The 22,297-nt window shown below is 48.5% G+C and overlaps 1 protein-coding gene and 1 long non-coding RNA gene across 2 annotated transcripts in view; both read right to left on the bottom strand.

The window, feature by feature from the left end:
- CFAP221 (cilia and flagella associated protein 221) overlaps nt 1-22,297 on the bottom strand; it is a 563,252-nt gene that overhangs the window by 261,517 nt on the left and 279,438 nt on the right. The gene's annotated exons all lie outside the window — the stretch shown is intronic.
- LOC146857002 (uncharacterized) lies at nt 21,866-22,231 on the bottom strand. Its single transcript, XR_014979527.1, has 3 exons — nt 22,218-22,231; nt 22,035-22,123; nt 21,866-21,912 (listed from the first exon to the last, which is right to left on the bottom strand). It is a non-coding gene; the product is annotated as an uncharacterized LOC146857002 (long non-coding RNA).

Genomic DNA, 22,297 nt, shown 5'->3' with positions numbered 1-22,297 from the left:
GCCCTTTTGTTCTATTCATTTCTGCTGTATTGAGTGTCCAGGTGATGGCACGTTCTCATTGAGTGTCCGGTCACAGAAGTATTTGTAGTTACAGCGTTCAAACGCCGTCTTGGGTTACTAAAGGCATCTTGGGAGTCACGTGAGCTCGTTCTGCGGTCTAACATTTTGCATATTGTACATCATGGAATCTCCTTAGCTTGGTATTTCTACGGATTGTGCACTACTGGCTTATTTGCTGTACGCCACTCCTGTCATTCAAATATATATTCACTCTTGAGGAGAAAAGAGACTTGCTGGCAATATCCCAGCATATCGTAAAGAATATGTTTATTGGCTACCATTGGTGAGGAGACATTGATTGCATGTGAACTCAGCACATCATGGAGATAAATAACGGCTGTCTTTATGTAAAAGGCAAAACCATGTAAATGAGGAAAATTAGCACAGCTCATTACAGATGCTTATGATGTTCATTATTTGCTATTCTTAACAGGGGTGCCTGTGCGTCCTGGGGGGTGGTTTGGCCCCTGTGAGGCAAGGCATATTATTATTTTCGGTTGGTGTCTCATATCTACTAAAAGAAACCTAGGCTAGGAGGAACTTGTAATAGTTGAGTAAAGTTCTCTTTATATTACATCATCCTACTGAGTAGGAGCATAGAAGCATATTGAACTGACATATATTGCATCTCTGAATCCAAACTGAAGATTATTTTCTTTTACAGGTAACAGATGGTAACAAGGTATAGCTTGCTACAAGGTGGTTGTTTGGTCAGAGCAATAGGATATGTTTTTAGCATTAAAGGTCTCCTTCCCTGTTGTTCCCTTCCCTCACTTGATCACCTTAACCTTCTGTGCTGTAATAGCAATCAGAATTAAGGCTGTCAGGAGGTAGACCTATTGAGCAACGAGCCAACCCTGAGGGATTTGATTGTGAAAGCATTACAGATGTTGACAGACCAGCTAATAAATTATGCACATGTTAATAAGGTAACAGTGGAAATCAAGAAACCATCTGTTTTAGCTTACCTACGTTTGAGGCCGTCCCATACCTTGGAGGATTAGTTGATCACTACTCATGGAGAGCTCCCTCTTGTTTAGTTTCAGAGCTAGTACTGTTTGTGAATCTGTCATATTTCCTGTTAGGGCATTTTAAAGCGACCACTGCCTGTTCTGGCCCATTTGATGGCATGTCTCCCCAGTCCCGGTCACATTTTTGTTGTTGCAAGTTCTATCCTAAATATACCAGACAATTTTTTGGGGGGGAATTCTGTTTATTGATTTGCAAACAATGCAGAGGTTACAACATACAGTAACCATGAATCTCCTTCCATGCCCCCAAGAGAAACCTCCGCTCCGCTGACCTCGCCCTGGCTGAAATCCCCCACATCCGCAGAGCCAGAACGGGAGGCAGATCCTTCTCCTACATCGCGGCCAAGACCTGTAACGAACTACCCCTCAGCATCAAATGAAGCCTGACACTGCAAGCCTTCAGAAAGGCCCTCAAACCTGGCTCTTCCTATGACCTCACAGCTGCCCTCATTCCCCTCACCCCCAGCACCTTGAGAAGGTAGTGAGCTGTTCTTGGCAATAAGCTGCATCCTTTAGCCAGTCAGTAGCAAGCGGCAGTGGACGCCGACCCCTTCTCATCGCAACCCTGCGCTTAGCAAGCAGAAGGAGAAGCACTGTCAGCACTTCTTGAACATATACCAGCAGTGCAACACAAGGACAGCTCTCAAGGGGTTGTCCTTTGATATCATCAAGCATAGCAAATATTTCAGCCCAATAGTCAGAGATTCCTGGCCAGTTCCAGGCCAGGTGAATGAAACAAGCAGTTGGGAAGGCGCAACGTGTATATCTCGGGTCTGTATTCAGGTCCATCTTGAAGAATTTCTCAGGAGTATGATACAGTCGATGGATGAAATTAAAATGAATGAGACGAAGGTGGTAGTTTGGGGAGAGCACCGTGCCTGGGGGCAGCAGTAGCACCACACGTGCCAGTGGGAGGGGGTGTAATGTCAGTATACCATTCGCTCTTACTCATAGGAATGTGCATGGGCACTGTATTCAGCATTCCAGTGTATAATCTAGCTATGAGCTTGCTTGCAGGGAGATGGAGTACTAAAGACGCTTCGAGCACCTAAAATGTGGGCAGGGTATCTGGAACTGGGCGTGAATCACCTGAGTCGCAGCCCTTAATTGGTAGTACGTAAATGTGTCCAACAAGTTAGTGTCGTCAACTTGTAGAACTATCTGTGGTGAGAGAAATGTGCAGTCAGGTTAGAACGCACCCATGGATGTAAGATGCAGCTTACGCAGTCTAGTGCATGTGACAGGAACACGCTTGATAGGGAAAGAGGGATGACCAATATGCAGTACAGATGGAGCAAAGAGATATTCAATGTGGGGCCTATGCTGGAGCTCGCACCAAGCCCATACTCTACATGCCACAGTATTGATCCACGCACGTAGGTGCCTAGGGGGCAGGAATCTCACCATCTGGAGAGGGTAGGGCGCTGCGTGATCAGTTTGAGGGGCTGTGATGGCAAGGAATTGAATGAGGAAAAGCCAATAATGGGTGCTTGGGCTCTAAAATAATACAAGTCCATGTCAGGAGCACTTAAGCCGCCCTGCTCAAAGGGGAGTGTCATGATCTCCCAAGCAATGTGTGGCTGGCAACCAGCCCAAGCCAATGAAACAAGAAGCGCTCTGAGCTGTTGATGAAAGTGGAGGGGCAAGGGAAGCAGTAAATTAATAAATAGGTAGAGGAATTTAAGGAGAATGATCATTTTCACTATAGCTAAGCGGCCAGTCAGGGACATGGGAAGTCGCTTCCAGCCCTCAACTCTGTAGTCCAACCATGTAAGCAGCAGGCAACAGTTGTACCTCCAGAATTTATCAATACTGCTGCCCACAACCCAAGATATGTGATGGGGCCATCCGGCCACGCAAGAGGAAATTCCGAAGTGACTGGAGACACCTCGTCTGTCAAGGGGGAATCAATTGATTTTGTCCAGTTGATCTAGATACCCGACAACCCACCAAACCTGGTGAATTCTCTGATGAGAGGATTCAGATTTAAATGCAAGTCCCTGACATGTGAAGTAACATCATCCGCATATAGTGATACTAAGATTCTGTGAGGAGTAAATGCGTGAGCATGATGCTGGCGGAGCCAGGCCACAAACGGCTCCATAGCAATCTTGAGTGATGGGTGCTCCTCGTCACTGCAAAAGGGTCTGAGATTCTGCAGTTGACCTGCAGGTGGGCCGCTGGTTGGGAGTCGAGCAGACCAATCAGTTTGATGAAGGTGGGGGTCAATCCTAGGTGTGTCAGCAAGGTGAATAGGTATGGCCATTTGAGAGAATCGATCGCCTTTGCGGCATCTAAGAAAAATGCTGCAGCTCGCAAAGCTGGGTCAATGTTGTGAAGTATTGCAAAGAAAGTGCATAGGTTATGTTAGGTGGACCTGCCAGGTATGCAACCCGCCAGATCGAGTCTCACAGCTGCTGGTAATAAGGGGAGGAGGCATGAGGCAATAAGCTTGGCAAGGATCTTGTAGTCCGTATTTAACATGGATAGCGGGCAATATGAATCGCAGCGGCATGGATCCTTACCAGGTTTAAGAATTGTTACAATGAGGGCCTTGCGCTGGGAGGGAGGCAGGACATCAGAGGAGAGAGATTCTGCATACCCAGCTAGCAGATTTGGGGCAGGCAGGGGAGCATAGTCTTTATAGAATGCAGCTGTGAGGCCATCAGGGCCAGGCGCCCTGTCTGCAAGCATAGCGCTGATTACTCTGATAACCTCTTCAGTTGTTAAAGGCTCATCCAAATATTGCCTGTGATCTTCTTCAAGCCTTAAAAGTTGGATTGAGTCTAGGCAGACCCAAAGGTGAAATGGAGACTTGTTGAGTATGGTAAAGGGATTAAACGATACCCACCATATCCCCTTGGACAGCCTTGGTACCAGTGTGTACATGAGAGCAGAAATCATTTATCTCAGTAATGTAATAGTTCGTCCAGGTCCTGCAAAGCAGCTGAGCGAGAGACTTGCCCAGTCTGTAACCCTCCCCAAAGTGTTTGGCTCACACCTCCCTACTGAGGTAGTGGGTTTCCCACTATGCAGCCTCCTAATAGTCAGATAGCTTGGCTGCGAGTTTGGAGACATTGTGATAATTAAAAAACTGCAGTTCAAATTCTCTAATTTCTCACTCTAACCACGCTAAATCACCTCACAGGGCACGGAGGATGCCAGCCTGCTTGGTAATGCATACTCCCCTGATGACCACCTTGAAAGCCTCCCTCCCCGAGGTAAGCCCTCGATATTTTGGCATTATTGTTATGGTCAAAATACTCCACCACTGCAGCTCTGATGTCCTCCTGGAACACCCAATCTCTCAGGGCGCCAGGAGGGACTTTCCAAGTGAAAGTACGAGGGGGGAACCACTAATCTAGTCGTGACCACGAAGCGTGTGCCGTGGTGATGCAAGTACAATCCATTTGGTCGGCGGGGTGGAAGACCCAAAGGTCAGTCAGATCAAAATCATCCATGATGAGTCCCAGCTGAGCTGCTGCACGTGGGTGAGGATGTCTGGAATCAATAGATCTATCCATCTCAGGATTAAGAGCTACATTAAAATCATCTCCCAATAGAATCGCTCCAGGGCCCAGTGTTTCAGCCAGCTGCCATACTTCAGCAAAGAACTGGGGATCATCTGTATTAGGGGTGTAGATGAAAAGAAGTCTGTCTGGGTGGTCTTGTAGAACATCAAAAAGTAGAACAAATCTGACCTGGGTGTCGCATATAACACTGCACATGCACCATGGCAGCCCCTTTCTAATAAGGATCGCTACTCCATGGCTGTAGTTGGAGTAAGTGGCTACGTGTCTTTCCCCAACCCATCCGGACCACAGTCCCCTCTGTGAGGTGGAGCTCCTGCAAAAGGCACATATCTATGGAGTGTCTCTGTAAATATGCAAAGACCTGCTGTGCCCTGCAGCAGTCGTTAAGGCTGTGTATATTCTAGTTTACATCTTTAATTGGGCACATGATGGTGTAGTCTGAAGATGCATAAGCAATAAGCGCCAGCCTACAGATCGTGTGTGGTGGTTATAATGGGTTCGGATGGAGTGACAGTCAGAAAGATAGTAACACAAATAATTAGTAGCCAATTTGGCAAAATTTAACCTCCATATTAAACAGACTCTCTGCCCACCCACTTTGTCCTCCAATTAGCCCTAATCCCCAACATTCCAGGAATCCCCAAAAGCAATGAAATTGTCCATTTCTGAGAATCCTCCCATGGAGGCAGGCTAGGAGACTAGCCCCCTCCCCAATTACAAGGAGCTGGATGGCTGGAGAGATTAACAGGAAGCCTTCACAGACCCCCCAACGAAAGGCTTCCCTCTAGATATTATCCACGGCTGAAAGGAAAAATCCAGTTGACATCTCAGTGCAGTGTCTATAGGCCCGGTTGCTGCACGTCACACCAGCGCAGCTCCACAAGCTGGGCGCAGGAGAGCTCCCTCAGATAACCCCAGGCACGACAGTCCATCGTATGTGATGCACCAAAGTATGGCGCCTGACTTTCCCCGGCCAGTGAGACAATCAAGCCTCAGTCAGTTTCACTGAGGCATGCCTCCTCCTGCTCGCAGTCTCTCATGGGGGAACAGTCTGCCCATAGCATGAAAATAAGAGTTTTTCTGGCATGGAGCTTTGTAGGATATAAGAGTGAGTAGTGAGCCTTGGTGCATTGAAGGGCGCGCTTGATCGGTAGGAAGTCTCTTTGCACCGCTTGCACTCCCACCGTGAAATCTGGAAAAATAGAAATCGCAGTTTCCTTGTAATTTAAGGGTTTCCTCTCTCTTGCAAGACACAGAGCTGTGTCTCTGTTGCGATACTTCAACATTTGGGTGATATTGGGCTGAGGCATAGTGCTGGGATTTGGTCTAGGGCCAAGAGACAGGTGAGCCCTTTCTACTATGAGCATGGAAGAACAAACAGTGTGCGCAGCATGTCCTCTACAAAGTCCTCCATTCTACGCATTGCTGTAGATTCCGGCACACCAATAATCCGTATATTGTTCCGACTGGAGTGAGCTTCTAGATTTTCATTCTTATTTCATATCACCTCTAGAAACCTTCCCATGCGCAGTAGCATTTTCCTGTCCACGGAACGTAGATCTTCAGCGCCGGATGTGCACCGCTCCAGTTGATCGAGGCAATAATCATGTTTCTCCTTCAGTCTGTCGAACCTGTCAGCCAGAAGATCTATCTTGGTATCAATTGTTATTAAACTCTGCTTCAAGTCTAAGAACATGGTGCAGATGTCAAGGTCTGCTGATATGCCTTCCACCCTCCTGCGGCAACCCCTTTGCCTCTCCAGCAGGTGGTTCAATAGCATGTGTATGACGATGGCTATCAAAGGAACGTTTAGACTGTATGGTATCGCCTTTCCCCATCCTCTCAAGTAGGACTCATCAGCAGTGGTCTAGTAGGTGCAGCAGAGCAGATGCTGGCAATGCGGAAGGAGGTGCCAGCCACACGTCAATGCCTAGGGGTTCGGGCTGATCACTGACTGACAACTCAATCACGATGACATATCCGGTAGATTCCCAGCAATATTAGGACCCCGTCACACCCTGAGTAGGGAGGGGGGTATGAGCAGGTCAGGGAATAGTCCAAGTGAGGGTTTACAGATCCCAACAGCTGTGATAGTGCCAAGCTTTGCAGAATCAAGTGGGTCACATGTGTATTTATGTCAAAACACTCCCGGTTGTTTCAGACCCCACCACATCCTGACCCAGGGGGGCACAAGCAGGTCTGTCAGTGGCCCTCTGCAATACTGAAACTGGGGCAACAGATGTAGGGTTCACTCAACGTACGGAAGGCACATTCAAGTCAAGGAAGGATGGACATTAGGCTTACATGTCTTGGTCACCTCCATTCAGTGTCTGTGGAGGGAGGCAGTTGATCCAAGTCACAAGTCAACATTCAACCAGGCTCAATGGACCCGGGCGGCTGCGGCAGCACAGAGGCCGAGATTCAGGCCACGGGCCGATCCCCACAACTGTCCTGGTGAAGCAATTCCACAGCCTGTCGCAGCACACACTTATGGGGCGGCAATGTAGTTCTGGGAATTCCGATGCACCTAGGTTGGTAGGATAATTAATGGATAATCAACTCCAGCCGGCAGAGCCTCAGGTGAGTGCGATTATCAAGACATGCAAAGTACAACACTATAGAATATTTTTGTATTACCTTCAACAGCTGTCAAATGGTGAATGCTGTTTTCATGTAGGGTCTGTTTTTAGGTCGGGCATTAAAGACCTCTTGTATATACTTTAGTATATACTTATATGTGTATGTACTTTGTGGGCTCTGGAGATCAGCCCTAGGACTTGTCTACTTATGCTTAGGGACTTATTTTCTGTTCAACTGCTTCTATTTAACTGTCTTGATAGAAAACGACCAGTAGAGGTCAGTAAAATATCAGAATTGGTTTCTGCTTACAGACTTTCTTTTTTTTAATTTTTCTGGCAACTGTCTCTATTTAACTTTCTTGATAGAAAACAACCAGCAGAGGTCAGTAAAATACCAGAATCACTTTAGCATTCTCTAGATTCTAGTCCATAGAAACTGTCTTCCACGAGCACCCGTAGATAATAATATCTTTTTCAAATCTTGTATTTTCAGTGATATGACCACCGAAGGCCCTGATTTTATAGTAAAAACAGAGCTTTAGACTATCCCATTTTCCGTTGAAAGGCAATATTTCTCTCCATGTGTTCCCATACCTGGTGTGTTACACAGTGTGGTGCTTACTTTACCTCCATGTTAAAGAACAGTAGATGTTTCAGCACACAGGCTGCATAGCTAAATACATGTAAGGTCCCAAAGGCGAGACCGATTGCATTGCAAATGCTCGTTTAAATTAGCTGTTTGTTCCCGAAGCACAATGCACTTTGATTGATTATCCACGTATGAGATAGGTGTTGTCATGATGTAATGCATTATAATATTCATACCTATATATTTTCTCATGCGTTTTAATTGTGTTGTACGCACTTATAAGGATGATTTATGCTTCTGAATAATGGATTAAAATAAATAAATACAAAAATAGAGTAGCTGTGTTTTACAACACCTCTATGATGAACACGTCGTTTTTTTAGTAGGCCTAACATAAGGCTTTCCCATATCCTTAACAAACTCAAGTCTGATACCTCCAAGTATAGGTCCTGCTCGAGGGTGAACCTCTCAGCCAATAACAAGATTTCTTTGGGAAGGCAAATTAAACATATATATCGTTTAAACACCTGAGGTTACATTTATGTGGCTGTCTACCCCAAAGATAGAGGGCTGGTGACCACATATTTGAAGAAATATTAGAGGTGACATCAGTTATACGCAGGGAGAGGCCAGAACATCTTTCCAATTTAAGTATCTGGCATGGTTTTACTGGAAGGATGCGGTGGCCACACTAATTGAAGTAATTGCACAGCCCACAAATCCTTTTAAAACCTGCTACTAATTGTAGTTGACAAAAGTACAACCTGGTTTGTTTCCATGACTGAACTTTGTCTTACCAGGAAATACAAACAAGTATTGGCAAAGGCAATAGGTCTCGCTTCTGCAAGAGCTATTGGCTTTGGCAATGTGTTTTAGCCATGTTGTACACCAACGTGGCTGCTGCTGAGCATGGCTAAAAGCTAGTGGCGTAGAGGAGAGTGATGTGAAGTTTCGTAGAGTGGAATGATGCAGAGTGGAGTAGAGTTTTGTGGAGTAGAGTATTGTGGCATAAAGTGTTGTGTATTAGAGTCACGTAGAGTGACGTACTGTAGATTGGACTAGTGTAGAGTGTGTCGACGTTCAGGGTTGCAGAATATGTAGGTGGAGAGTGCAGTGGCGTGGAGTGCAGCGGCATAGAATGCAGTGGTGCATATTAGAGTGTTGCATAGTAGAGTGCAGTGGCGTAGAGTACAGTGGCGCAGGGTGAAGTGGTGCAGAGTACAGCTGCATTGAGTGCAGTGGTGCAGAGTAGAGTGGCACAGAGTGAAGTGGTGTATGGTGGTGCAGAGTAGAGTGGCACAGTGTAGAATATAGTGCCGTATAGTGCAGTTGCGTAGAGTGCAGTGGCGTGGAGTGGAGTGCTGCAGAGTGCAGTGGCATGGAGTGGAGTAATGCAGAGTGAAGTGGCATATAGTGAATTTGCATTGAAAGCAGCAGTGCAGAGTAGAATGACGTAGAGTTCAGTGGTATAGAGTGCATTGCTGCAAAGCAGAGTGTCGTACAGTGCAGTGTTGTAGAGTGCATTGGTGTAGAGTGCAGTGTATGTAGAGTGGACTGGTGTAGAGTGCATTGGCGTCGTGTTGCAGAGTATGGTTACATAGATTGCAGAGGTGTTAAGCGCAGAGGCATAACATTCAGTGGTGTACAATGTAGCATCGTAGAATGAAGTGGCATAGATTTAAAAAAAAACTTTTTTTTTAAACAGATTTTTATTGAATTTTAGTAAACATACAGTCAAATCTGTGGTCTTCAGGATGCACAAGTGAGCAAATCAACATACAGTACTATAGCTAACATGACAAGCACGGCACAAAGTCATACTCAGCCCCTACCCAGTAATCGTGATGCAGCTCAGTCCATCAGCATGTTTGACCCAGTCCAAAGAGGCAAAGCTGCAAAAAGAACTCCTGATCCCCTCCCTCCCCTCCCCTCCCATACCCAAAACACCCCCAACATCGTCCCCCCCTCCCAACCACCCACCCAAGCATGTCACCAGATACTGCAGCATCCAGAAGGCAAACAAATCTCCCACACCACCTATCAGTCTCCCTACCTCAGAGATCGGGGGCTGCGTGGGGATCAGAGACACAGGGGGAAGCCTCCTATCATACTTGCAGGGGGGGCAGTGCACATTGCACTCCCACAGGTGGACAAGGTCGTTCAAGGGGCCCGTTCCACATCCCTCCCATCAAGGGTATCCTCCTCCTCCAAAGCCGGATGCTTGACCAGTTCCAGGAGTGCTACCCATGCCCGGGTCATTTCCAATGATTTCTCAATCCCATCACGCTGAGCCATACAGAGCCTATAGTTCCCCTCGCTTTCTGCCCATTTCACCAGCTCTTTATTCCAGCGCACTAGACTTTCCAGTGGGAAGTAAGATCTCTCTTAGCCAAGACCAACCCTAGGTCAATGAACCTGCTGGTAACCTTAGTTTTGGCAGTGTGGGGGAACCAATGTAACAGGCAGACCCCTGGAGTCACAGCTATCGTCCTCTCCGTCACAGCCAGCAGAACAGCCATCACCCCTCTCCAGAAGTCTCCCACCCACGGGCATTCCCAAAACATGTGGAGAAAACTCACCCCAACCGGGGCACACCGGGGACAAGTGGTCTCCACCCCAAAGTATTCAGCAATTTTACCAGGTGTGAGGTAGGCCCTATGAAAAACATAGAATTGAATGAGCTGAAAGCACGCATTCCGAGAACATTTCCATGGCCGCTCCACGATCATCTCCCATGGTTTGTCTGCAATGGGCTCCCCCAGATCCGCCTCCCATTTGATCACGGGTGATCCGGCGATAGAGACAGGTAACTGCCTTAAAGGTACCCGCGGCCATCACCACATATTGGCAAGCAAGAGACGTATCTGGCTCCAAGAGTCCCCTTTCCCAGGACCGTCTGATAGCCGCTGTCAAGGCCGCGTGGAAGAGAAAATCCCCTCGCCGGAGATCATGCCGCTCCCTAAGGTCATTAAACGGGAGTAGGTTACCGTCTTCATAGAGGTCACCGATCGCCGTAACCCCTGACTCCTCCCAGGCCAGTAACTGACTCCAATCCCCCCCATGGGGCAACACCTCACACATCCACAGCGTGATATCGGGCGCATACGGAGTCTTGACGTATGCCCTCCTGGCCCGACGTGTCCAGCACTTGCTCACCGCGCGTAATTTCGGCTGCAGTAAGGCACCTCGCAACGGGGCCCGTAGCAGCACACAGGACAAGTGACGCCAGCTCGGATCCGACCCATCCTGTTCCTCCGGGTGCCGAATATGACCCGCCGCCCACTTCGTAAACCATTGAATCTGCGCAGCATGATAATAGGCCTCCAATTCTGGCAACGCGAGGCGTCCCTCCTCCCTGGGCCTCGTCCCTCCTCCCAGGGCCTCTGGAGAGTGGACAGAGCTACCCTCCGCCTCCCGGCTCCCCAAATAAATCCCATGATCAAAGTGTTAAGCTGAGCAAAAAGTTTTCCCGGGATCCAAACAGGAAGCGTTCCAAAATAATAGAGGAACCGGGGCAATATGACCATCTTCACCAATGCAACCCTGCCCGCAATTGAAAGGGGAAGAGTCCCCCAAAAAGCAAAGCAGCCCCTCGCTCCGCTCACCGCTCACCCCACGTTACCTTACAAAAGGTCTCCTGGATCATGATAGATTTGAGTCCCCAAGTACGGCAAACATCTGCTTTCCCACAGAACATCGCCTGCCCTTGGACGGTCTTCCCGGTCAAGCCTAATCGGAAACAAGCACGACTTTGTCCAATTCACCCGGAGTCCCGCCACCCTTCTCAAGGTCTCCAGTAGAGCCCTCGCGCCCCGTAATGCGGCTCCTGTGTCCGACAGGAAAATGAGGAGATCGTCCACATATAGTGCTATATGCTGCATTCGCCCCTCCACCAAAAATCCTGGGAAATACTGCCCCGCCCGAGCGTGGGCAGCCATGGGCTCCATCGCCAGGGCAAATAATAAAGGGCACCCCTGCCTCGTCCCCTGAGCCACTGTGCAGGCAGCAGAAATCAGGCTCCCGTCCTCACTGTGGCAGTGGAAGCACTGTAGAGTAGCTCAGTCGATTGTACAAAACAGTCGCCCAAACCGAATTCCCGCAGGACGTTAAAAAGATAGGGCCACTCCAGGCTATCAAAGGCCTTTTCGATATCGACCGCAAAAATGTAGGCTTCTTCAATGCTATCAGAGTCGGACCCAAAAATACGCATAAGGCGGCGCACATTCATCACGGTATTCCTAGAAGGAATAAATCCAGCCTGATCCATATGAATCAGGGCCGTCATATGGGGCATCAAATGACTAGTATAATTCAGTATAATATTGTAGGAAACCCTTTTGAGAGTACAGCACCTCATCCCCCTGGTCTCTCAATTCCACTATCATTGTCCCCCGGCGTGCCGGATTGGCCAACCAGGTCAGTAATGCCCCTTATCACGCTCCACATGCACCTTATCCGTGTAAGCCTTAAAATCAAAGCATCGCAACCTCTCTATTTGCACTGCCAGTTCTTCTTGAGCTTCAATCAACCCCTCCTGGCGGTCCGGACGCTCCGGGCACTCCCTCTCTGAATCGCGCACCTTCTGTTCTGCCTTAAACACCTCCTGCAGCAGCCCTTTGCCCACTCCTACTACCTCCCCTATGCAGCGCCCCCTGATTACCGACTTAAAGGCATCCCATTCGACCATCAGAGAAGATGCCGTATTAACGTTCACCTTAAAGTAGTCATCGATGACCGACCCAATATTAGAACGGAACACTTGGTCCTCTAGAGTGTCAGGTTGGAGCCGCCAAGTGGGGATGGCAGCGCGATCCCGCAACCAGTTCAGAATTGTGAAGAGTGGATTATGATCAGACGCTGTCCTAGCTAAATACTCACTATGTGCCATCCCCCCGTGGACATCCGGGAAGCAAGGATCGAATCTAACCGCACATGCAGGTCTTGCAACGATGAAAAATAAGAATAGTCCCTGTCAAACGGGTGGAGCGCCCTCCAACCCCCACTGGTACTGCCAACCCCGCCGCACCGCAGCTAGCCTATGGATCGGGGAATCTGCAAGCGGGGGATGGGAACGGTCTAGGGAGACATCTGTGATGCAATTGAAGTCTCCACCCAGGAGGACTGAACCAGTCAATAAGGGAGCCAACTTCCCGAGAGGTGCACAAAAAAGGAAGCCTGATCTGTGTTGGGGGCGTATATACTCCCTAACACAATGTCCCTGCCATCAAGGCGCACCGCCACCACAACATAGCGTCCGTCAGGGTCAATAACCTGTCCAGTGCTCTGAAATGGTGCCCCGCCCGGACCCAGACCAGTGCACCTCGTGCATAAGCTGAATATGTGGTACAGAACACCTGTCCCCTCCACCTTCGCTGCAAGGCCAAGCCCTCCTGTTTATTCAAGTGTGTTTCCTGTAACAGTGCGATCTGCACCCTACGCCTCCTAAGGTAAGCATGTATTTTGTGACGGCGAGTCATGGTATGCATCCCCTAATGTTCCAAGAGAGGCATTTAAGACCTACGGTGGTAGCCATGACGCAGTGAAGAGAATGTTACTACCCCTACCCCCCATGGTGACATGATTGGTCCCTCCCTCTCCCCACCTCCCTGCACCCCAACGCCCCAACTCCCACTCCCCAGGATAGGTACCCTGAAACTAGCCCCCATCCAAACTGAAAGAACCATCAACGGTGCCAAAATGGGTAGTGAGACGCGTGCTCATCCCATGGGACCCAAAGCCCCCCCGGCACTCCCCCCGCCCAGTGTTAATGAGCCTGCAAGAGCCCCCTGGGGACCCCTGTAACAGTGAGCCATTGGTGCCAACTTTCCTCTCCCCTCAAGGCAGACCCCCCCAACAATTAAACCTAGACTGTATCGCAAGGGTGTCTCCACCCGCCATCAAATTCCAGCTTCAGCCGAATAAATCCACCGTCTGTGGTGTGATCTCCGGTAATTCAGTCCCAGAGTCTCCATTTGTGCTTCCAGTCGGAGATTACCCAGAACCCTCCAGCGCTCGGCTGGAGGACGCAGAAGCCGGACTAGTTCCACACTGGCTGATCGCCAGCACTGCCTGTACAGCTCGGTCTCGTTCCATCCGACGATCTAGGGGTGTGAGAGTCCGTGACGGACTTATAGCCTCAGGAGATCTACTCTCTGCCTTGTTCGCTGGCGAAGTCCACTCCGATCTCGCCTGCCTGGCTACGCATCCTGTGGAGTAGTGAAAAAGAGTGTGCTGGAACCATCCACCACCCACAGCTGCGCCGGGAAGAGCACTGCATACGTAATATGGAGTTGTCGCAATTTCTGCTTGAGAGCAACGAAGGAAGCACGTTGCCTCTGAACTTCCCTTGTGTAGTCCGGGAAAGCATCACCCTGGAGTTGTCGATTTGCAAATGTTGCTTCTCTCAGATCGCTGCAGGAGGTGGTCTCTGTCTCTGTAGCAAACGTGCCACCTTCGGCCTCTGGGGCGCTCCCGGTTTAGGAGGTCTAGCCGGGACTCTGTGGGCTCTTTCAAGGGCAAAAAATAGAGATAGCCCCTCCGGGGCCACCTCCGAGCAGAGCCAGCCCTCCAAGTAGTCGACAGCATCATCCCCTTCCGCACGTTCTGGAATCCCCACTGAGCGGATATTATTTCTGTGAGAGCGCCCTTCGCTGTCTTCCGCCCGGAGCTCCAGGACCCGGACCCTGCCCTCCATCTCCTTCAGGGAGTGTTGCAAAGCGGGCACCCTATCTGGTAACTCCTCCAATGTCATCTCAGTCACTTTCACCCGCTCCTTCAGCTTCTTATGATCGTCCTTGAGCAACGCGAGATCCACCCCAATAGTGTCTATCTTTGTTTCGAGGGCCTCTCGGGATGCAGTGATGGCCTGCATTATGTCCACCAGAGTAGGGCCGCCAGGAGCCTCTGTTCCAGAGCGTTGCGTTTTGACTTCCTCTTCGTCAGACTAATGCCCCCCGTCTTCCACCTGGAGGGCAGTGAACCCCCTTGTCCTCGACATACGGCCCATCACAGTCGCCTGTCCTAAGTCACGCCAACCACCACAAGCCACAAACCGCTGCCAGTCCCGCCGGCGCCCAAGTGATGTCGCCGATTTGCCCAGCAGGATGGCCCGGGCAAAGAACGCCCCCCGTGGAAATCTGCACTCTAGACCGCCGTCCTCAGCCTCAGGGTTGAACAGGCCAGTAGCGTCCAGGGGTCAGCCTCCGTCTCTCTCCGGCCGCCGTCAGGGGGCTGAGCGATGATGGTGTCACCCACAGAATGCAACCCGGGGGCCAGTCAGTGACACGTGCAGGCTCTCCAGCTCCCCGCACCTCCACACAGCCGCTCGATGCAGTAGTGAATCTCGGGTATCCAGCAACACACACAGGCAGCCCCAGGCCCCAGCCGCCACATGGACTCCCCCTGCGGGTGCCTCACCCACATGCAAGTGGTCACCACAGGTCAGGCGACTCCGCAGGAACAGCCAGGACAGGACCTCCAGCTGCACGTCCGCAGCTCGCCCCCACAATCAGGGCAGGCAGCCCCCGCGGATGGAGCCCACACCAATCAGCCACCCCATGCAGGGCCGGTCCACCAATACAGTCCGGGGGGGGAAAGATGCCCCAGGCGAGGTCAGTGCCAGTTAACTTGCGACCTGGTTCTGCCGCCCCTCAGCGTCGTCCACACAGCGGGGGGGCCCAGTCACACTCCGCCGCCAGTGCCCAGTGTTTCCGCAAGGGGCCCACTAGCACCCCAGGCCCCCACAGGAGTCAGTCAGCAGTGCGCAACTCCGCAGGATCCCAAGGCCAGGCTCCAGCCTACTTACGCCGCAGTCAGTCTGGTCCGCAATGTCAGCATCCAGCCACCATCTCAGGGTCAGGCTAGCATGGCAGGACGCAGGTCACCGATCTCCCTGCGCCCCTCTCTGCCACCAAAGCCTCCGCCCGCCACCACACCAGGGTCAAAGGCAGGACACCCCACCACTCCACGGCGGCGCCTCCTGGCTCACCAGTCTCTGCAATGCACGGCGGTGTCTTTCCTAGGTAGAGGCCGCCATGTTAGGTCACTGCGGCTAGCTCCGATGCTGGCATTATATTCTTGCCTAGGCAACTCCGCAGGAACAGCCAGGACAGGACCTCCAACGCACGTCTGCCGCTCGCCTCCACCAGCAGGACAGGCAGGACAGGCAGCCCCCGCAGATGGAGCCCACACCAATCAGCCACCTTCATGCAGGGCCGGTCCACCAACACTGTCCGGGGGAGGAGGGAAGATACCTCAGGCGAGTCCAATGCCAGATAACTCGCGACCTGGTTCTGCCACCCCTCAGCGTTGTCCATACAGCGGGGGGGCCAGTCACACCCCGCCGCCAGTGCCCAGTGTTTCCGCAAGGGGGCCACAAGTGCCTCAGGACCCCACAGGAGTCAGCAACAGCGCACAGCTCAGACAGCGAGCCCGCTACGCAGGATCCTTAAGGCCGGGCTCCCGCCTAATTTTGCCGTAGTGAGTCCGGTCCATGATGTCAGCGTCCAGCCGCCATCTTAGGGTCAGGGCAGCGTGGCAGGTCGTGGGTCTCCGCTCTCCCTGTGCTCCTCTCTGCCGCCAAGGCCGCCACCCGCTGCCACACAGGGTCAGAGGCAGGACCCCCCGCCACTCCACAGCGGCGCCTCCCGGCTCACCAGTCGCTGCAGTGCATGTCGATGCATTCTCTAGATTGCGGCTGCCATTTTAGGTTGCTGCGGCCGGCGCCGATGCGGGAACAATATTCTCGCCCTACTCCGCTGACCAGGCAGTCACGTCGTCGGGAAGGACTCCAGGCAAGGCACCAGGTATTCCCCAGCAGGATTGGGGGTGTGTGGTCCCCCTAGATTCACAGGATGAATGACAGCGGAGGGAGGCCACGGAGGAGCTCCGAGGTCCACTTCCAGCTACATCGGCGTCAGGCCACGCCCCCCCCCATGAAGTGGCATAGATTAGAGTGGTGTAGAGTGCAGTGGTGTTGAATGCAGTAGTGCAGGTCAGAGTGGCATAGAGTAGAGTGGCACAGGGTGCAGTTTCATAGAGTGGAGGCTGAATAGAGTGGCATAGAGTGGTGCAGAGTAGAATATAGTGCTGCAAAGTAAGGTGGCATATAGTGCAGTGGCGAACAGTGGAGTGCTGCAGAGTGCAGAGGCATAGAGTGGAGTGATGCAGAATTGAGTGGCATAGAATTAATTGGCATAGAATGCAGTAGTGCACCGCAGAGTGGTGTAGAGTTTAGTGGCATAGAGTGCAGTGTTGCAGAGAGTTGTAGAGTGTAGTGGTCTAGAGTGGCATTGAGTGCAGTGGCATAGAGTGGTGTTGAGTAGAGTGGCATAGAATGAAGTGGCATTGAGTAAAGAGTAGAGTTCACTAGTAAAGAGTGCAGTGGTAAAGAGTGCAGTGGCGTGGAGTGGAGTAGAGTAGATTGGTGTAGAGTGCATTGGTATACAATGTTGCAGAGTATAGTGACCGATTTCAGTGGCCCAGAGTGCAGCGGCATAGAATTCAGTGGCCTACAATGCAGTGTTGTAGAATGCAGTGGCATAGATTAAAGTGGTGCATAGTAGAGTGAAGTAGCATAGAATGCAGTGGTGTAGAGTGGAACAGAGTGCAGTGGCATAGAGTGGTGCAGAGTAGAGTGGTGTAGGGTGGTGCAGTGGCATGGAATTCTGCAGCATACAATGCATCATCATACAATGCAGCATCATAGAATGTAGCTGTATAGATTAGAGTGGTGCATAGTAGAGTGTAGTTGTGCAGAACGGAGTGGTGTAGAGTTGAGTGGTATAGCGCAGAATGGTGTAAAGTGGTACAGAGTGGTGTAGAGTGCAGTGGCACACAGTGCAGTGACAGTCGCACCGGCATAAGTTGAGGGCGGGGTCGAGTGGAGATAAATTAAAAGTTAAGAAAATTAAACTTACCTTCGCTACCGGTCCCGCGTCCCGTCTCCTGTCTCTGCGCGCTACAGGAAGCAGGCAGCCTCCCTCTCCTCCCCTAAGCCAATCACAACACTGCGATGGCAGCATTGTGATTGGCTAGGACACCAACCCCACAGGTGTCTATGGGAGGCCATTTTCTCTATGTAGGCTGTATGCAGCCTACTTAGAGAAAATGCAGAGAATGCATGACTGGTTTGGTTGGCCCTGGGGCTGACCAAATAGTCAGCGCCCACAACAGTGGGCAAGCTACTCCTCCCCTGCCTAGAGCAGGAACTCCCACCCGCCTGCCCCCAACCAAACCCTGCCTTCTGCTTCCTCGCAGTGCGAGAAGCAGAAACATAATATGGTATTTAAAATACCATTTTATGTTTCTGCTTCTTGCACTGCAAGAAAGCAGTGGTACGATGCTCCTCGGCCCAAGTGGAGGAGCCACCCCTGTGCAGTGATGCAGAGTAGAGTGGCATAGAGTGCATTTTCTTAGAGCACAGTAGTGCACAGTGGAGTAGCGTAGAGTTCAGTGGTGGAGAGTGCAGTGTTGCAGAGCAGAGTGTCGTAGAGTTCAGTGGTCTAGAGTGGTGTGGAGTAGAGCGGTGTAGAGTACAGTCACGTGAAGACGAGTGCAGTGGCGTAGAGCGCAGTGGTACAGAGCGCATTGGAGTAGAGCGCAGTGGCGTAGAGCGCAGTGGCGTAGAGTGGTCCAGAGTAGACTACAATACAGTGCAGTGGCATAGAGGGGAGTGACGCAGAGTGGAGTAGAGTGCAGTGGCATAGAGTAGATAGTTTCAGAGTAGAGGGAAGCGGGGTAGAGTGGAGTTGTGCAGGGTAGAGTGCAGTGGTGTAGAGTGGCATAGAGTAATGTGGTGTAGAGAGCAGTGGTGCCGAGTAGATTAGAGAGGCGTACAGTGGATTGTCATAGAGTCCTGGGGCACAGAGTTGAGTGTTACAGAGTAAAGTGCTTTGGCATAGAATGCAGTTTTGCAGAGTGGTGTAGAGTAGCTTGGAGGGTTGTTGTACAGAGTAGATTGGACTGGCGTAGACTGGAGTGGTGTAGAGTGCAGCGTGAAGAGTGGTGTAGAGTGCAGCGACGCAGAGTGGAGTGGAGTGGGGTAAAGTGGAATGGTGTAGAGTATGTATGGTGTAGTAGCACACTGCCATTACAGACAACACATTTCAATTGAAATGACCATTACATTTGCACAGACATACAGTTTTACTAATAAAACAAATCAGCGCACAAACGATAATGTACCTAAAGGGCATCACGTAGTGTATTGATTTGTTTTGATCATATTAAAGGATTTGTTTACAAACACACCACAGAATTAACAAAAAAATGCTTAATTTGTGCATTAGTCATTCTGAAATATCTGAAATGCTTGCACAATTCATTTAAATGTTGTGTGCTAAAACAAAATACTTTCCTACCCCCAAGAGCCAGCAAGTTTGTCACATAAATCCTCTCACTTTGAAGTCAGAGAAAGAAAAGTAAACACCAAGCTCCCTGGAAGACAGAGCCTGACATTTGACTTCTGTGTTTGAATTTACAGAAAATATGACAAGATAAGAACAAGATTTACAGGCCTGTTTACCTAAAGGAGCACTTGTGGAAGGATACAAGGGGAGATGGTGTGAAAAGGCTTTGCTCCTTAGCAGGGACAAACTCACCCTAGACAGCATAAAACAAATAAAGCCAACAAAGAGAAAGCCAGAAAATGTGAGTTCCAAACCACAAAGCCAATGGTAAATATGGAGCGGAATACCTTCTGTGGGAAGTTTACTGAATGTGCTGCACTATCTGGTAGGCTTCCTCCTATAAAATAATATTTAAAGTTGGTAAAAAACTAAAGACATTTCTTAAATTCTCTATGTGTGTACATTGTGCAAACAGAGGCCAGGTTGTGTGGGCTGCACTAAAACATTTGCTGGGAATTCGAAGATGGAGGTCAAGTATCAAGCTGTGTCTTCTGACAAATTGCTGCTGATTCGTAAACTAGTGTGTACTTTTATTTCTCTGACTGCAAACTGAAAGGATTTTCTTTAAGTGACATAGGCGATAATCTTGCTTGGGTACATGTGATCAGTATTTTTGCAACACAAAGTAAATACCCGTAACTAACTATACACATATTTCAAAATATATCAGAATTAGGAAAGAACAAAATAAGTACATCTTTTTGTAATTCTGAAGTGTGATTGAATTAAAGATTGTAATATAATAGGATCAAAACAAATCAATACACTTGATTTGGTGATGAATTAATGATAACAATGTGCTGAAACTGGATTTCAAAATGCAACAACGACTACATACCACACCCTAACCGTTCTTCTGCTGAATGGGAATGGCACATTTGCTACACTTGTTTCTTTGTATGACACTTGGATGTTTCACACCCCCTGTGATTTCAGTGATATAACACTGATAGAAGCACCCCCACTCTGAAAATTGTTCCAGTACCACTGCAAGCCACTGGTTGTGCCAGCAAAATATTGTTTATCTAACTATTCAAAGTAAATACTCTTATGCCTCATTTATGAATGCCATCTTATATTGTGGAACTAGGGCAAACACCATCTTGCATAAGGATCGGAATTACAAGGTGTTCAATAAACTTCACACTCTATGGACTCGCCTTTCAATTTAAGGAGGTCAGCCACACTGTGCAGAATTGATTCATCCAGAAGGACCTGATTATGTGCTTCTCTCAAACATACTCCAGTGAGGGCTGAGATCTTTGAACTCTTGGAGCTCATGAACACTACCATTTCGAAGCCCAGCAAGCTTTGCACCTGGTTTTCTATAGCATACATTGTTTCTGATTCCATGTCAGGTATCAACATAGGGATCTCATTAGGCCATGCACTGTCTTAACCACGTTATGTACTAGATCATTTGCTACAGTGTGATTTATAAGGAAAAAGGGTTGAACCGTATACAATACGTTCCCAAAAGGGACCTAGCAATAATAGGCATTGAAGCCGACATTTTCCAAATTTGTGTAAAAGGGTTCATACATTTCTAAGCAAAAGGCATAAAAATGGCTCTCATTTTATGGTTGGTCTTGAAGTGCGCCCGTCATTTTGCAATGCCGTGTTAGGTATTTTTAGGTTCATTATATTATTAAGCAGATGTGCTGTTGATGTTATCTAACAAACAAGAATAGTGTCATATGCTTGGGAAGAGATGAGCTATTCAAGCCTGCCTCAAGTCAAGTTGGAAGCATTCTTTTTCTAGATGTATAGGAAGCCAATTGTACAAGTCTTAGGGCTCACTTTGGGGATGTCTCTCCTTCAATGACAAAAGAAGCTTCCCTTTTGTATTTACTTGATATATGCCAATAATCAGTTTAGATATTTTATATTGTGAACCCGAGACTTAGAATCTACAGACTATTACACTGCAAGTATATAGTATGATGGTTTTTATTAAAAAAAAAATTTCAAATTTATTTAAAAATGTTACATTCAGTGCTGCTAAGAATTTTGCAGTCACCATCAATTAGTGAAATTCATATAATTATCAACCATAAAAACACATATTCAGCAATTATAATCACAATTACATACGATTGAAATTAACACTCAATAAATCATTTAAATCAATTAAACAGAACAAAATTGCAAGTATAAAAACAGCAAATATGATTTGTGTCCTCTTGTCGACGCGTTTCGGTGCAATATCTAATATGTAACACCTTCTTCAGGACCAACACATTAAAACAGCTCACAATATCGATTAAAAACAATCTATAAAAAAGGGAGGATAAATACAATTAGTGTTCATAGTACTGTTTCCTTATCTTTGGTTCACAATATTGGATTCATAGGTATCACGTTAAGCCCGTACAGAAGAATCTATTACGAACCATGTTTAGAATAAGAATACGGGAACCTATGTTATAAATTAATTCTCATTGGAGGAATATACATAGTTGTCCACCCACAGGATATAATAGGGGGTCGTTTTGATCCCACCGGCATGATATGGGGGGTCTCATGAATTGTGTATACTCAATCGTGTAGTATTACGCTTAAGGCTGTTGTACACATTTCTTCTCATGTAGGAAGAATTTCAATGGAAAGGCCCGTGTTGGAATCAAATTCAGTGATTATACTTACACTGAAATGGGGCTTCAACTCCAATATCATTGACGGCCATAGGAGAGTGTGTCAATTCACTGCATCCTATACAGCAAGACAAATATATAGTCTAAATACTAGTCATAGTTAAATTTCTATGTTTGTACTCACTGTCGGGTTATTAAGTTGTGTTTTTTTCTTTTTATGTTAATAGGGAGTACACTTACCCAGGTTGTTGCTCAAATGATTAATATCGACGAATCCTCAATACTATCTTCATGTTTGTACTTGTGCTTTTGATTATTGGTTCAAAAAGCTGTGTTCAGATACAAAGTAAATAGGTAGATATTAATCCCCTATGTGTTTTAATTGAGAAATATTTTGAGACCAAGACTATTAATTAAACTCACCATTTGAACTTTAGTAGAGTATTAATTAATCATTAACTCTTCATTCAAACTCCATATGTTGCGTTTGTTTCACTTTGTAT

This window comes from Triturus cristatus, chromosome 3_2, assembly GCF_964204655.1.
Source record: "Triturus cristatus chromosome 3_2, aTriCri1.1, whole genome shotgun sequence".
Classification (NCBI taxonomy): domain Eukaryota; kingdom Metazoa; phylum Chordata; class Amphibia; order Caudata; family Salamandridae; genus Triturus; species Triturus cristatus.
Note: the sequence above shows the minus strand (reverse complement) of the source record. Positions and strands in the feature narration are given on the sequence as shown.